The sequence below is a fragment of the Toxorhynchites rutilus genome, chromosome 2, assembly GCF_029784135.1.
Source record: "Toxorhynchites rutilus septentrionalis strain SRP chromosome 2, ASM2978413v1, whole genome shotgun sequence".
NCBI lineage: Eukaryota > Metazoa > Arthropoda > Insecta > Diptera > Culicidae > Toxorhynchites > Toxorhynchites rutilus.
In genome coordinates, this window is record NC_073745.1 from 18,134,958 (window position 1) to 18,151,701 (window position 16,744).

The window sequence follows — 16,744 nt, forward strand, 5'->3', positions numbered from 1 at the left end:
AACAAAAATACTCCCAACTTGCATAAATTTGCAATCTCAATTTCCCTAGACACCTTGGTTCTGAAGTCTGTGTTGAGGAAACATATTTTAGTCGGAACAAAAATGCCCTCGACTTGCATGATTTACACTGCCAATTTCCCCTCGCTCCATGGATTTGATGTCTGTGTTAGGGAAACACATTTCAGTCGAAATAAAAATACCCCCGACATGCATGAATTCTCAATGCCAATTTTCCTAAGCTCCTTAAATTTGAAGTCTGTGTTAGGGAACACATTTCGGAGAGAACAAAAGTCTCCCTACTTTCATGTATTTGCAATTCCGATTTCCCCAAGGCTGCTTGGTTTTGAAGTCTGTGTTGGGGTAACCGTAAAGCGGGCCAATCAAAACGAGGCAGTTAGGGCGTTTACATAACGCTTAACATTTTACAGTTATTCAATTATTTATCTAACGAAAAATAACATTTTATTAATTGCGATAGATGAGATGCGTAGAAATATCCCCTATCAATTGATGCAAACATCTTTCCAATCGAGTAGAAAATGTCTGAGATATAAACATTCGAAATCTTGCATTTTTCCCTGCATGTTCAGTGTTTATGTTTTCATTTTACCCCCCATATATTCCGGTTAGACGTAGTCCCACGTCAAAATTGTGTGGAAATAATTGTTCAGGTTAAGCATGACAGTAGCAAACTGTCTCCACCAAGGATGACAGGTAAGCTAATCGAGACCGAAAATTTTAATAGAGAGGGGTTTTGTTGAGAAGAACACAAAGCGGAGATAAGTGTGTGTATATTAGTTGCTTCAAGCCATCAATATATGACTTTGTGTGCGCACGTGCGTGCTTCATAATCCGTATGTACAAAGAGCATCTTCGCTACGCTGAAACCCCATTTATATCTGCTCCCGTGTGCATTGGCCCTGTCGCGAAGCAACACTCACCTAATATTTTGATTCTATGGCGAACGATTGTTTGGTGGTGCTAATATGCAGCCGCGATAATAAATTGACCAAAGAGTGAGGTAGTGAGGTAGGAATATTTGCGCTTTTTCTTTATTCGAAGCAGTTAACATAGCATGTTTTCCGTCATCATCAGAGCTTTGTTTGTGCCTTTGACATTACATCAATGCATCGAACCTCGCGCTATGGCGAAGCTGGCGTTAAGATTGTGCGCCACATATTTATTTGAGAAATATGAAGCTAAACCATAGTGAATGTCGTGTCGTATTTCATACTTGCAAGTATTGGCATTGTTATTGTTTCCATTCGGTGCCAAAGAAAGATTGATGGGGTTATGAGATGTGGAATAATGGTGCTGGGGCAACAAGTATATAATCGCATGTAGTCGAGTGTATGCCAATTGTGAGAAAAGTCACCGGAATCGCTATTCGCTATATTGAGGTAAATTTTCGATGCATTGACATGAAACAAAGTGCGACATGCGATCATCTTGAGCATTGTTCTACGAGGGCAATAATGAATCACCATTCAATTATCGTTAACTAATTCTACAATAAAAAACCATTTAAGGGCGACCAAACCATTCTACTGAACAGTTATTTCTAAAATTTCGCAGCATTCTAAAATTATATCCGAAATTATTATCAAACGATTTGAACAAAATAACAGCGTGGTTCTACGTCAAAAATGTGGTCGTATCTTGGACACAACCTCCTATATAAATATTTTGACGTGGGACTACGTCTAACCGGAATATATGGGGGGTAAAATGAAGTCCTAAACGCAGAACATGCAGGAAAAAAAACGTCACAGGAGGGTTGTGTCCGAAACACGACCGCATAGTTGACGTAGGATTCCGTTAGGCTATCTGTTGATTTTGAATATGTTTGAAGAATTACATCGTTAAACTCTTTGATAATGATTTGGTGGCTCTCCCTACTTTTATGTATTTGCAATGCCGATTTCCCCCAGGTAGCTTGGTTTTCATGTCTCTGTTAGGGAACACATTTCGGTGGGAGCAAAAGCTCCCCTACTTTCATGTATTTGCAATGCCGGTTTCCCCCAGGCAGCTTAGTTTTGATGTCTCTGTTAGGGACCCGCCGCATGTGTCGTCAATTTCGACCAATCAGATGTGGGTAGATTTTTCAATTGCTCGAAAGTTAGTTTCATAACATATATTATTTTCTTCAATACAAAAAATTGTTATGAAGTGCCGAAATCGATTGACGCAAAAATTTCATCAATCCATCATGAAATGACTGCGAAATAAGCGTTTGAAATTGGACAATTTTTACGATGTGCTCGATTTTCGATTTTCAATTTGTACCCCAATATGTTCCCGAAAGACGTAATCCTACGTCAAAATGAAAGATTGCGAATATTTATAACTCGAACATTTCTAACTGAATCGGAAAGATGTTTGCATCCAATGATAGGGAATATTTCTACGCATATATCGCAATTAATAAATCAAAACCAAGCAGCCTCGGGGAAATCGGCATTGCTAATAAATGAAAGTACGGGGACTTTTGTTCTCACCGAAATGCGTTCCCTAAAACAGACTTCAAAACCAAGGTGCCTGGGGGAAATCGACTTTGCGAATACATGTAAGTTGGGGGTATTTTCGTTCCACCTCAAATGTGTTTCCCTAACACAGACTTCAAATTCATGGAGCGTGGGGAAATTGGCATTGCAAATACATGTAAGTTAGGAGCATTTTTGTTCCGACTGAGATGTGTTTACCTAATACAGACTTCTATACCAAGGTGTCTGGGCCGACGCAAATACATGCAAGTCGGGGGCATTTTCGTTCCGACTGAAATGTGTTCGCCTAACAGACTGCATGTTTCCCTAACATGGTCTTGGGAAAATTACTAATAAGGAACCTGGAAGAATCGTGCAGACACTAGAGGCGAATCAAGTTTAAAGCCTCTATAGTATAAAAAGTAGAAGTTGGAGTTGTTGATTCGTGCAAGCCGGAGGTACTTCTGCATGTTTTGACGTAGGACTACGTCTTTCATTTCTATACCGGGGTGTAAAATCAAAGTTTCGAAAACGAAAGCGTTACGCCGGAGACCGAGATTTTGAGCGTTAATAGCTCCTAAACAACTGAACGAAATGGTATGATAATCACTTCATTCGAAAGATAAAATGTCTACGCGTTATATACTTGTTACTTTTTGATCCAAAAACTTGTTTCAATAGTCTTAAAATTGCTTTCAAAACAGGCTATTGAAATCACCAATCGGTATATAAGCGAGCGGCGCTCGGAAATCCACTCACTTCTAATTGAACAGCGATTGGAGCATGTTGTCGCTGTTGCGGTGAAGCTCTTTATTTATCACGAAAGCGCGGATGAACGGTGTCACCAAAAGCCTGTTTGTGCACCCTAGGCCAGAAGGGAATCTATCAGGAGGAGAGTGATGCCACAAACGATTCCCTGGGAAGACATCGCTACATACACGCGCGGCTATTAACAGGTGTTTATCGAGTTGGCATTAACCACTGGTGGGCTTCCAGTATCGAGGAAAATGTGTAAATAGCTAATCGTTACTGAAAATAATCTGCCAATTCCTTTGGGAATTTTCAAAATATATTCATGTGAAAGAGTTTAATTGAATGTTTTCTATCCATGTTACACTGTGACCAAATATGTTTCAATCAAGTGCTATTAACAGGTGGTTATCGAGTTGGCATTAACCACTGGTGGGCTTCCAGTATCGAGGAAAATGTGGAAATAACTAATCGTTACTGAAAATAATCTGCCAGTTCCTTTGGGAATTTTCAAAATATATTCATGTGAAAGAGTTTAATTGAATGTTTTCTATCCATGTAACACTGTGACCAAATATATTTCAATCAAGTGCTATTAACAGGTGGTTATCGAGTTGGCATTAACCACTGGTGGGCTTCCAGTATCAAGGAAAATGTGGAAATAACTAATCGTTACTGAAAATAATCTGCCAGTTCCTTTGGGAATTTTCAAAATATATTCATGTGAAAGAGTTTAATTGAATGTTTTCTATCCATGTAACACTGTGACCAAATATGTTTCAATCAAGTGCTATTAACAGGTAGTTATCGAGTTGGCATTAACCACTGGTGGGCTTCCAGTTTCGAGGAAAATGTGGAAATATCTAATCGTTACTGAAAATAATCTGCCAGTTCCTTTGGGAATTTTCAAAATATATTCATGTTAAAGAGATTATTTGAATGTTTTCTTTCCATGTAACACTGTGATCAAATACATTTGGTTTTGTGGTTTTTCAATCAATCGCAATTAACAGGATAGCTTCAGAAGATTATTCTTCCCCATCAGTAGGATATTTCCGTATCCAATATTGTATGCGCCCGCAATCGATTATTGCTCAGTCGCCGAAAGTTCCGAGCTCAGAGAGTTCATTCCCCTCTAGTTTGCCTTCCAAACTGCCATCGTAAACCACACCTTCTCTCGATTCAATCACACACAAAAAGCATACTTAAGCGATATTCTGGTGGTGAGACACATTCATTTTTCGTGAGGACATCGACAAGACAACATCGTTGCCTAACGTGCTGGAGGAGGTGGACGGCGAAGGATCGACACATACACGCGCAGAACTCTTTCCGTTAGGATGCCATTCAGCATCGAGAAAGTTCCGGAAAGATCTAATCATTGCTGGAAAATAATCTGCCAGTTCCTTTGGGAATTTTCAAAATATATTCATGTGAAAGAGTTTATTTGAATGTTTTCTATCCATGTAACACTGTGACCAAATATTTTTCAATCAAGTACTATTAAAATGTGGTTATCGAGTTAGTATTAACCACTGGTGGGCTTCCAGTATCGAGGAAAATGTGGAAATATCTAATCGTTACTGAAAATAGTCTGCCAGTTCCTTTGGGAATTTTCAAAATATATTCATGTGAAAGAGTTTAATTGAATGTTTTCTATCCATGTAACACTGTGACCAAATATATTTCAATCAAGTGCTATTAACAGGTGGTTATCGAGTTGGCATTAACCACTGGTGGGCTTCCAGTATCAAGGAAAATGTGGAAATAACTAATCGTTACTGAAAATAATCTGCCAGTTCCTTTGGGAATTTTCAAAATATATTCATGTGAAAGAATTTAATTGAATGTTTTCTATCCATCTAACACTGTGACCAAATATGTTTCAATCAAGTGCTATTAACAGGTGGTTATCGAGTTGGCATTAACCACTGGTGGGCTTCCAGTATCGAGGAAAATGTGGAAATATCTAATCGTTACTGGAAATAATCTGCCAGTTCCTTTGGGAATTTTCAAAATATATTCATGTGAAAGAGTTTATTTGAATGTTTTCTATCCATGTAACACTGTGACCAAATATTTTTCAATCAAGTACTATTAAAAGGTGGTTATCGAGTTAGTATTAACCACTGGTGGGCTTCCAGTATCGAGGAAAATGTGGAAATATCTAATCGTTGCTGGAAAATAATCTGCCAGTTCCCCTTGGAATTGAAAATTACATTCAAGCGAAAGGGTTTATATTAATGTTTTCTATCCATAAAATATCCATATATAACATTTGGGTTTGTGATTTGTCAATCAAGTACAGTTAGCAGGTTAGCTTCTGAAGATTATTCTTCAGAACAAGGTTTTTCGTATCCTATATTGGATGCATAAAACCTTGTGCCTCCAACGTAACGCTCTCGATTTCGAAGTCCCCCAAATATTCATTTATTCATTCATTCAGAATGGATTTAGATTCAACTTCGAACAAATGATCTCTAAATCAACGATAGTCCTACGTCACCCTTGCGGTTATACCATAGATATAACCCACTTCCTGTTTTTTGCACTCCGAAAAGTGTTTTCCCAACACGGAATTCAATGGCGGGTACGAATACAACGCTTTGGCTCGGTTATTCAAGATTGCATTGTAGGATATGCCTTCATATCTTCTGCTCACTGAATTTTTACGCAAACCATTTGATTGTTAGGCAAAATGTTGATAACTATTTGCTGCGATAGCGCCTATTGATTAAACAATATGCGTTCGACGTAAATGTCAAAATTGAAACTGAGTGCCTAATCTATCACAATGCATGAAATTACCTTACATGGCATTTCTTCAATCTTTTTACTCACAAAGCAAATATATTGAATTCAATTGGATTTGGAAATTGTTTCATTCTATCAAAAATTTGATCAATACAAATAAATGATTGCTAAGCTAAGGTAGTTCCACGTCAATTTTGCGGTTATATCATAGATATAACAAACCTATTTTTTTTTTAAATCTAAGCCTAAAAAATTAGGGGGTCTTCGTAGCCACTTGGTTACGCGTTCGCTTACTAAGCGATCGATCGTGAGTTCAAACTCAGGGCCCTCAATTGACCATCTTTGTGTTGTTATAGAATAATTACGTCCGCGCAACCATCATCAGCTATGGAGATCGATCCACGGTGGAACAAAGATCGATTCATCCATACAACTGCTCTGCTCTGCAAGAAACATCGGGCTGCTGTTCTATAAATAACCCAACAATGATCAATATCAACTATCTCCGCTGTCCGGTCTGCTGAACAATGGAAGAACAGATAGAATACCCTTACGCCGAAATGGCTACTAGAGTGTAATTTACCATAATGTAATGGAACAGAAAACCTAACGCCTAAATGGCTACAACTTCTACTGTGTAATTTACAATTTATAGAAACATAAACATATGTACATGTACACGATAAAAACCCGGCTCTGTTACAGATAAAATGCTAATGAGCCTAATATATAAATAAATGGGATAAAAAAAAGCCTAAAAAATTCCCTGTGTGAATTTATTGAAGAATTAAAAGCGCATATTTTGATCTTTGGGCACGAATAATCGTTTCAATCCTTGTCATAGGTAGGGTAGAGTGGCACTAATCCGACACCCCAAATTGCGAGGGTCATACATGACATAAAACTTTTGTTTTGGAGACTTCGGCAGTGAAATATATAGTACAATTCTTCAACTATGCTTTCTACTGGTCGATCGGGTTCATGAGTGTTAAAAAATGGAAAAACAGAGACCAAATCGGAAGTCCCTTTTTTGACACTTTAAAAAATGGTGGTCCTGAACCGACTCTCTACTTTCTGCAGCAAATCTACTCCCAATTGGCCGAAAATGACATACACCCACAAGTATATAGATGATAGATGAAAATAGCTAACAAGCGGAATACGAATATGATCTTGATTTGACTTCCGGTTTGTTGATAATGACTCTCAATGACCGTATTCCGATGTCATTTTGAAAATTAAAATGGTGGCCTCCGGTTTATTGAAAACGGCACTAAAAGACCGTAAATTAACTTAGAGGAGTTGAGATAGACAAAGTAAGTGTTATAGCGAGACGAAGAAAGCGCAAGAGCAAAAGGGCGGTAGTAAGAGAACACATGCACAAACGAAAACGAAAACGGAAACGTTGAAATTAATTCAACGGGATTCCAAAATTATGATTCTCCAATACGGAATTGCGTAATGAAGAAAAAAAACATTGAACCGCAATTTATTTTATTATTAAGAGAGAAAGAATATAATTTTCTTGTCGAAAGACATAATTTTGGGGCAAATATAAATACATTAGTTCACAGTAATTACCATTGCAGGATTATGTTTACACAGGTATAATATCAATCTACCGAACGACTGTTTCATCACCAGGATGAATTTTTTCAATTGCTCTTGAGTTACGCGAGCAGAATGGGGCTGCGGATTATCGTGGATGAGGAACACTCCTTTCGTCAATAAACCTGGCCTTTTGTTCTTATTCACGGTTCTTAATCGGTCCAAAACTTCACAATAGTACGGTGGTGATGAAACAGGCGTTCGGCGGACAACGGTTCGATAACACTGAAGAAATTCGTGACACAGTTACATCTTGCTTCAAAAAAATTCATCTCTTTGCAGTGCACTCCAAGGTTCTTGGAGTGGAAGAAAATACTATTGTGAAAACATTTTGCAAAATCGGGTTTCAAATGTGTACGAAAAGATTACCATGGAAGTTCATTATGCCGCTGGGTAAAATTCCATTACTGTTTCGATGTGGTGCAGATTTTCGACGACACCATTCCAAAACGCGTGCATTCATATTCTACATTATATTTCCACGAATTTACCTCGGCATGAAAGCTCCCATCACCGGCTCACGTTCGTTGGCCCTGAAATGCTCATTCCCAGCACACCCCCTCGCACGAAAAAATGTGTCGAAACACGTTAAGCAGATAGAAGTACCACAATTACCATAAAGTGATATTATGAATAAATATTAAAAATTATTCATCCTTCCTGCAAACAATTTTTGTGTATGTTTATCCGTGTTCCGTGGAGCCGGAGGACGCAGCCGCGGCGGACTTTAATTTACCTGGAGCCCCGGATCGTGCCGAGAATATCTCCACCCGCGAACTGGTTTGACTAATGACGCTCGAATTAAAGCTTAATGGGGTGAAGCGGGAAAGGTTGCTTTACGGTGGTATAAAGTCAGTGGAATGTTGTTATAAATTTCCCAGGAACAAGAAAATTCCACCATAAATAACTGCCAACTGCCAGCCGGAGGTGGTGGGACGCGGCTCAGGTGCCAAACGAAGGTTGGGTTAATTAGGTGAGAGTGGGAAGTTGAAACTTGTTTTTCGTCTGGAGGTGTTATAAATTAATTTGATCTATTGCAAGCCTCTCTGCATTCTGCGAGTTTGCGTTGATGGATGCCAACCTAAATCTTTGACACGAAGGGCACAAGTCTAAGGCGAATATTTCACTTTCTTAGTACAAGTCATACGAACAGGGGTGTGGTTCTACAAACACTGTGTTGGATAATTGTCCAGGATAGAAAACTTGGACGAGTCGGAGCAAAATTCACATGGAAAAGTCACATTTTGAATAGAGTTGGTATTCACGCCTCATATGCTCACAATTAATAGGACATTTCGAAGAATCGGACGCAGGCTCAGTAGATCGGGTAAACAGGTAAGAAACTATTCGAAGGATTCAGAAAGCCATGCTATGATTAAACTAATCAAAGAGTAATAAGACTACAACAAGGACTGTCCAAATTTTCATTTGTTCGATTTTGACGTGGGACTACGTCTAACCGGAATATATGGGGGGTAAAATGAAAACCACAGAACATGCAGGGAAAAATGAAAGATTTCGAATGCTTATAACTCGAACATTACTTACTGGATCGGAAAGATGTTTGCATCAATTGATAGGGAATATTTCTACGCATCTATCGCAATTAATAAAATGTTATTCTTCATTAGATTAACAATTGAATTACTGTAAAATGTTTAGCGTTATCTAAACGCCCTAACTGCCTCGTTTTGATTGGCCCGATTTACAGCTTCCCTAACACAGTCATCAAAGCGAAGCAGCCTAGGGGAATTCAACATTGCAAATACATGAAAGTATGGGGACTTTTGTTCTCTCCGAAATGTGTTCCCTAACACAGACTTCAAAACAAAGCAGCGTTGGAGAAATCGGCTTTGCAAACACGTGAAAGTATAGGGAGCTTTCGATCCCACCGAAATGTTTCCCTAACAGAGATTTCTAAACCTTGGTGCCTGAAGGAAATCGGCATTGCAAATTCGTGCAAGTCGGGGGTATTTTGGTCCCGACTGAAATGTGTTTCCCTAACACAGACTTCTAATCCATGGAGCGTGGAAAAACTGGCATTGCAAATTCATTCAAGTCGGGGGTATTCTTGTTCCGACTGAAATGACTTCTAATCCACGAAGCGTGGGGAAATTGGCATTTCAAATACATGCAAGTCGGGGGTATTTTTCTTCCGACTGAAATGTTTCCCTAACACAGACTTCTAATCCATGGAGCGTGGGGAAATTGGCATTGCAAATAGGTGCGAGTCAGGAGCATTTTTGTTCCGACTGAAATGTGTTTCCCTAACACAGACTTCAAAACCAAAGTGTCTGGGAAAATCGGCTTTGCAATTAAATGGAAACTGTGAGTACTTTTGTACTCGCTTGCTTCTGTGCAGACTAGAATATATTTCCCTAAAACGGTCTTCTAAACTTAGGAATCTGGGAAAATCAAGCATACAATAAAGGCGAATGAACTTTCAAATTTCAAGCAAATTCGCGTTTCGAGAAGTACGTACACTTGAGAGATGCAAACTTTAGAAGGAAATGTAAAATAAAATAATCGTTTGATAATTTTCCCGTTCACATATTTTGTCCTATGCATCATACCAAACGTAAAAGGACTATCATTAAATTTACTTGTAACGAAGAGCATAATCTATGAACTAACCTTACATGGCAATTGTTAAATCCTTTTACTCACAAAGCAAATATATTGAATTCAATTAAATTCGGAAATTGTTGCATTCAATCAAGAAATTAATCAATCCCATCAAAGAATTGCTAAGCTAAGGTAGTCCCACGTCAACCTTGCGGTTATATCATAGACATAACCCACTAATTTTTTTTTTTTTTTTGAAATGATAATGTAACTTGTAAGTAATCTACCCGGAGAATGAAATAGTTAACTCTAAAAATGAACTCTATAAAAATGTTGGTGGCTCCGAAATGAACCTTTGGTGTTTTTGCATTGTTACTTACTCATAACTTATTCTTCTTCTTTCACTCGTTGAATTGTTCACTTGTTTTACTATCTCCATTCTTTGAGTTTGAGGCGAGAATAAAGCTGCATTAATTTTTCGTGTGATGTTATACATTATAACATCGTAAGATCTATTTTACGTTATGTGCTATTTTTAATTTTGTATCTTAACTCGTCTTTAACCCTCTACAGTCCAAGCCCGCCTTTAGACGGGCTTCACGGATTCTCTTTTCAAATTATTCAGACATTATTTTCAATGTTCACCCTCTCTAGAACGTCTTTAGAATATTTTCATCTATCACACATACACATTGGTTTTATGCTGGCAGCTTTCTGCTAGGAGTATTTTATTTTGAAAATCGGAAATTCAAGATAAAAGTGGAATAGGTTTTTTAGATAAATAAAAAACTTGGATCTTAGAGGGTTAAACATCAAAAAATAAAAAATAAACATATCCAAAGCTCCCAACAAATATTATTCCCAGAGAAAAAATTCACAAATTCTACCCAAGTTTTGCCGGAAAATGCTCATGTGGCTCAGCGGAGACGATAGCAAACGCAATGGGACAAATTTCGACTTCAGTTTTCAACCGAAAAACACAGTTTTCGTCGTTAAATAATATCTCCATCACATCCGGCTCAAAATGCGCTGCATTCTGACGCCACTTGTAATCCAGAAACAATGCACGAATTTGCTGCAATTGAATGAACAATCTAAGAATTATAGTAACTATATGAAATTACTAGCTGACCCGGCGAACTTCGTCCCGCCCAAAATTAATTCCGTTTCGGACATTCACGTTTTCTTACGAAGCAATCGTTCGTGGCACTCGCCATTGATTAATCTTTTAATTGGCCCTTTACAATTTCCTTTTGTTATTATTTTCCTATTACAATGCGGACTCGATTATATATAGTTTCTGGTTTCTTTTCACTGTATATAATTGAATCCTGTATATAATCGAGTCAAAAAATTTGTTTGTTTGTTTTTTTTTGCATGCATTTTTCTTTTTTTGAATATAAAAGAGGAATTTGATTTTTGATTCATCCCCTTAAAGTCAGAAAATACCTTTCTCACATAAAAAAAATAATTTATCTAGATTCTCTCAGTAGGTGATAGACGATCATATTTGACGAAAAAAATGCTTTGCGTATATGTTCGAATTTCAACAATGACAGAGTTATAGGACTTTTTTTTTTGTTTCGTACTCTGTTGCCCCAAACTGGCTCTACATTACAAAGCACGCTACGGAGGACGATTATGTTGCTTTCATTTGAAAGATGAGAAAATTTAGTACAGGATATAGTAGTGGAACATCTAAATTAGTAGGTTTTAATTACATTTCGGAAGTGAAAAACTTAAAAGTTAATAATTTTTAATGTGATATTATTAATTTTATCTTCAAAATTTATATTAAACTAGATTGTTTCTATCACTTAAATTGAAGCTCTCTAACCGCTATACAATTTGTTCTTTGGCACCCAACCTCTATCTTTCTTAATTTGGCTGCAATATCGATATAAACAATCCCTAGTGAAAATTCAAGCAAAATCTTCAAAAAACACGATTTTAAACCCACTTTTTTAGCCACTTAAATTACACCTTAACGTTAAAAGTTTACATTTCTTCTTGAAATAAGTCATATTTGAAATATAAAAAAAAATCCAAACTGTATATAATCGAGTCCAAAATTGTATATTATCGAATCACATATAATCGAGTCTTTATATAATCGAGTCTGACCTGTACTGCCGTTCTACGCATAGTTGTCCCATGTTACTTTTTGACGATTTTCACTGTTCTTCATAAAACGTTGTTTTTATGCATAATCTTACGGAAAAACACAAAAGAACATATAGTTCATTCCCAACTTTTAAAAAAACAACATCAAGTTCAATTGTCCCATGTTGATATTCTAGGCATAACAGTCCCACCATGAATTTTTAATCCCGTAATCAAGCTTAATTGATTCAGTGAGGGGATCTCATCACATTTCATTGAACAATAGCATAGTGTTTATAATTGGGAATTATTTTTTTTCGAAATTTCTCTCTAAACTTTTCAAAAATTCAAAATTTTAACCATAACATAACATTGATCTAAAAAGAGAAACGAATATAACAATATAAAGATAATCGGATCATTCCTTCCACGGGTTTTGAGCTAACCAACACATTTGGCGTTCAATTATTATTTTGGTTATTACTTATTTTGGTTATTTGGTTAACGTAATCGAACATAAAATAACTCATTAGTGAATGTTTTGTTGGATCAGAAAAGGACCGTGGTTTTATGAAGCATTTCAAGAAGGTTCATTCATGACTCATTCTTGTTCTCGCGAGAACAATACAAAAGCTGACCACATGTTGAAATATGTGTTCTTGTTGTCAATGCACGTGGAGAATCTCCCCTTCTACACAAACAGTGATTCTGCAGCCACAAGTGATTCTATAATAATAATGGATGATGGACAACGCACAAAATCAAAAATGTTTATGTGTGCTTCATGTGCTCCCATGGCCGACATTATCATGCCGAGGATTCGGGTTTGTTTTCCATTCTGGTCGGGAGATTTTTCGTCAAAAAACATCTCTTCCGACTTGCACTGTGGCACACGTATTCTCGAGCTTCCCACTGAGAAATATATATAAGGAGTGTTATTTGGCCTAAACAAGCTCAACTAAGAATAAATAAATGACACAAGTGAATACCTACGTTAAAACAGCAAGAGTTCCTCTGGGAACGTTAATGCCTTTCAAGAAATATGTGTTATTCAATCATACACAAACACTCTCCACCTAACAGTATCGAAACTGATGCGAAGTATGTTTTCATCGAGGCTAGCCCTTGGATTTGACAAATTTGAATAAAAATCAAAATTGCAATGCGGTTTTACATCTTTCATCCACAGCTCTCCGTCCGAAGTGATTCCGCGTCGAGTGCCTCACGGTCGCTAGCTGGAAGACTGATGAATGTGAATAAGGCGATTATATTTTGTTCTTCCAGCACCATTATACCACCCTTCTTAAACAACTCAATCTACATTTGGAAATGCCTAAAAACAATACCAATGTGTGCGTGTGATGTAAAAATACAACCGTCTCAACCAAACAATATTGAATCAATTGAGTGTGTTGGGTCGACAGCACGAGAGCGGTTACCTGGTGGAAACGTGCCTTTTTTTAACCTGCTATTTCACAGCGGAAACTCTTCTGGGGGAAAAAAATAGTTGTTGGGACAGGTGTATAATTCTCAGACCCCTTTCCAGCAAACCGTTTTTAGTGGCGTAGCTCAAAAGCTGTAGTACAAATTTATTCATATAGATTACACAAATGATAATTTTCACAAACTCACATTTTGAATATCCTTCAACAAATTGAATTTTTTGACGTAGGACTGGTTCTAACCGGAAGATATAGGGGGTAAAATGAAAATCTAAGCACTGAACAAATAGGAAAAAATTGAAGATTTCAAACGCTTATATCTTGAGCACTTCTTAATGTTTACATCGATTGATAGTGAATATTTCTATGCATCTATCATAACAACAGTTTATTTTTTTTAAGACAAACAATTGAATAATTGTGAAATGTCAAGTATTGTCCAAACGCATTATGTGCCTTGATTGGTTCAATTTGTGCTCCTCAAGTGGTTCCGACCAAAAGAAACAACCGAAGTAACAGCGGAATATAATTTGGATACGAGCAAAGAATTATATTGTAAGCCACTCCCCTTGTAATTCTACCACCAGTCGATTGAAATAAATTTGGCTGCTGCTTTCCGAAAACATCGACAGCAACGACAGAAGTGGCAAAAGCGGTTTTAATATTGCTGCACCTATACACTAAGAGCCTCCACAGACTGCAGATTTAATTTTTGTTGTTTGGACAGTTTGGGCTAGTGCAAACACCCACCAAATTGAATCGATGCATTGTACGCAAATGCATACCTCTCCGTGATTACACTATTGAACGATGAAAACTTTACAGTCTGCGGGGGCCATTGTTCGATATCATCAGCCACGACCAACGAATTTTGAGCCATCCAATGGACAACCGTAACCCGTCGCTTTCGTGTTATCGCTCCAACACACAAAATGTGGCAAAATGGCAAAATGAGGACCAAAAATTTCGGCATCGTGAGAACAAAAATTAATCCATTCGCGTTTTTCAGAGTCACCAAGCCTTTTACAAAAGAGTTATTAAAAGTTATTACAATATATTCTAAAGTGATATCCGAATAATATTACATGTAAACTTATTTTTGTTTGCTTGGGGAGAGCCTTGGTTATTTAGGGGTGTTTTTGAGCATATTGGAGGTTTAAGTCTTTCAAATCGATCATTCAGTTATTACGAATTCGTGCATGGCTTCTAAATTGAAAGTGGCTTCAAAGTACAACGCATTGTAAGTAGGATGGAAAGAAGAAATTTCCAAAAGCAAGAGCTGTGTTCATTGCTACAGTTACTACCAACAGAATCGATTTCGTTTTTTTTTTGTTTTCGTTCTGCCAATATTGAATAATATAATTTGTAAATTATTTGTTTGGGAATGATGTTTTTGGGAGCATTGGAGATGTAATTTCAATAATAATTCAATAACATTCAATAATTTCAATAACAGCCCTTGTTGTAGACCTACGTCTCTTCGGTTATGTCCCCAACATTACCCACCCGTCTTTTTCCTTCAGCTCTATCCTCTTCGTGTCGTGCGATTTTTTCGATTTGAGTTTTTGTTATGACAATATCTTGCGGGAATGAGAAATGTCAATCGTAACGTGTGGCATGTAGGAAAATGCGCTCAATTGCGTTTTGGAAAATGAATGTGCTGGCAGTGATCTAGTGCCCCCACAATAGTTCTGAAAAGAACTGAAAAATTAACTGCAGCTTGGTAAAAGATGGCATAAAACACGTTGCAACAAGAGCGAAGCCGAAACACACGCGAGGATGTTGGTGCCGTTTTTGATTTTGCTGCTTTTCTACCGCTCATGTTGCTGATGTTGGTTTTGATCTGATTTAACTACTTTACGGTTATGAAATGACTGATCACTTCGAAGCGAGACAAATATTGTTATGCACACTGGCGTGCAGCAGAATCACACAGAGGTGGGGCATGCGACGCAATGTTTCGCTTCTCGTGAATAACGTGTGCGACATCTTTCATAACATTGAGCAAATCCGATATATGTGATGTTAGGAAAGACGGAAAGTATCTACTCGCTAGCTGGTGCGAGACTATGGTCGACCAAAACGAGGCCATTTTTTGTATGATGACCTCGTTTTTTTAACACTCCTATACTCACGCATTGGTCTGCCAGACCGAGAAATCAAGAATTCGTTTATTTCTCGGAAAATATCAACACTACGACTTTACGATTCTCTCTAGCTTCGTTATTCGTCGTTCGTCATCGCTTAGCGTATCGCATGTGTTGGTACAAAGAGGACGTGTGCCACTTTTTTAACACTTTCGGTATGACACACCGACGCGAGTATAGAAATAACTTTTTTGAACAAGTGCTTTTTTCATATTCTAGAATATTGTTGAATGAAATGTATAAATTAATGTTAGTGGCGTGGAATATTTATTGAATATAATGCATAAGATCATAACCGGACTATTCTTATCTGACCCTTTTGTAACTGGATTGAACTGATCCAAATATTAACTATTCGTCTGTATATTTAATTGTCGTTAGATTCATACGTTCAAAAGCAAAATATAAATGTTTGACTTTCGTATAGTTATTCACTAAATATAATGGTCATACATATTCACTAGGGTGGCAGCGAAAATGGTCATGTCAAATTTCAAAAACCGACCATGTACATTTTGTTTATCGGGCCAAAAAAAACCTGTGCAAAATTTCAGCTCAATTGAACATGATTTAGTGGTGCCACTAAGCGCTCAAAGTTTTGTTTTTTGATCCTCGAAAATCTTCCAAGGGGAGGGGGGGGAGTTAGAGGGAATTTGGAAAACCGAAATTTTTTTTCGATGCTTAATGTCTTAAAAATGCATAAAACGTCGAGATCTGATGTTATCTCAAAAAAAAATTTTGGCCGAAAATCGACTTTTGGGACTTACTCTAAGTGGCAAAAAAATCAAAACTTTGAGTGCTTTGGTGCTCCCTCTAAATCATGTTCGATTAAGCTGAAACTGCACAGGTATTTTTTTTTTTTGAGCCAATAAACGAAATGCACATGGTAGAT